We start from the raw sequence: 259 nt of genomic DNA, 5'->3' as shown, positions 1-259 counted from the left end.
CGAGGCCTGCGCAGGGTGGGTTTCGCCTAAGAGATGGGGAGCAATGGGTGAAAGGCGGCAGTGGGAGCTGGTGGCACTGGTGGTACTGGTGGTGGCACCCGTGGTGGCCCTGGCAGTGCCCTGGGGCTAATGAGCAACGGGAATAAGGTGCTTTTCCTGCCTAAATAAATAAAAACATAAATAAACGAGGTGCCCGTCTCTGATGCGAATCCTCAGCGCTCGCCCCCTCCGTGAAGGCTGGGGTCTGAGTGGATTGAGG

The sequence above is a fragment of the Cariama cristata genome, unplaced genomic scaffold (genome assembly GCF_000690535.1).
Source record: "Cariama cristata isolate BGI_N322 unplaced genomic scaffold, ASM69053v1 scaffold18431, whole genome shotgun sequence".
In the NCBI taxonomy this organism is placed as follows: domain Eukaryota; kingdom Metazoa; phylum Chordata; class Aves; order Cariamiformes; family Cariamidae; genus Cariama; species Cariama cristata.
Note: the sequence above shows the minus strand (reverse complement) of the source record.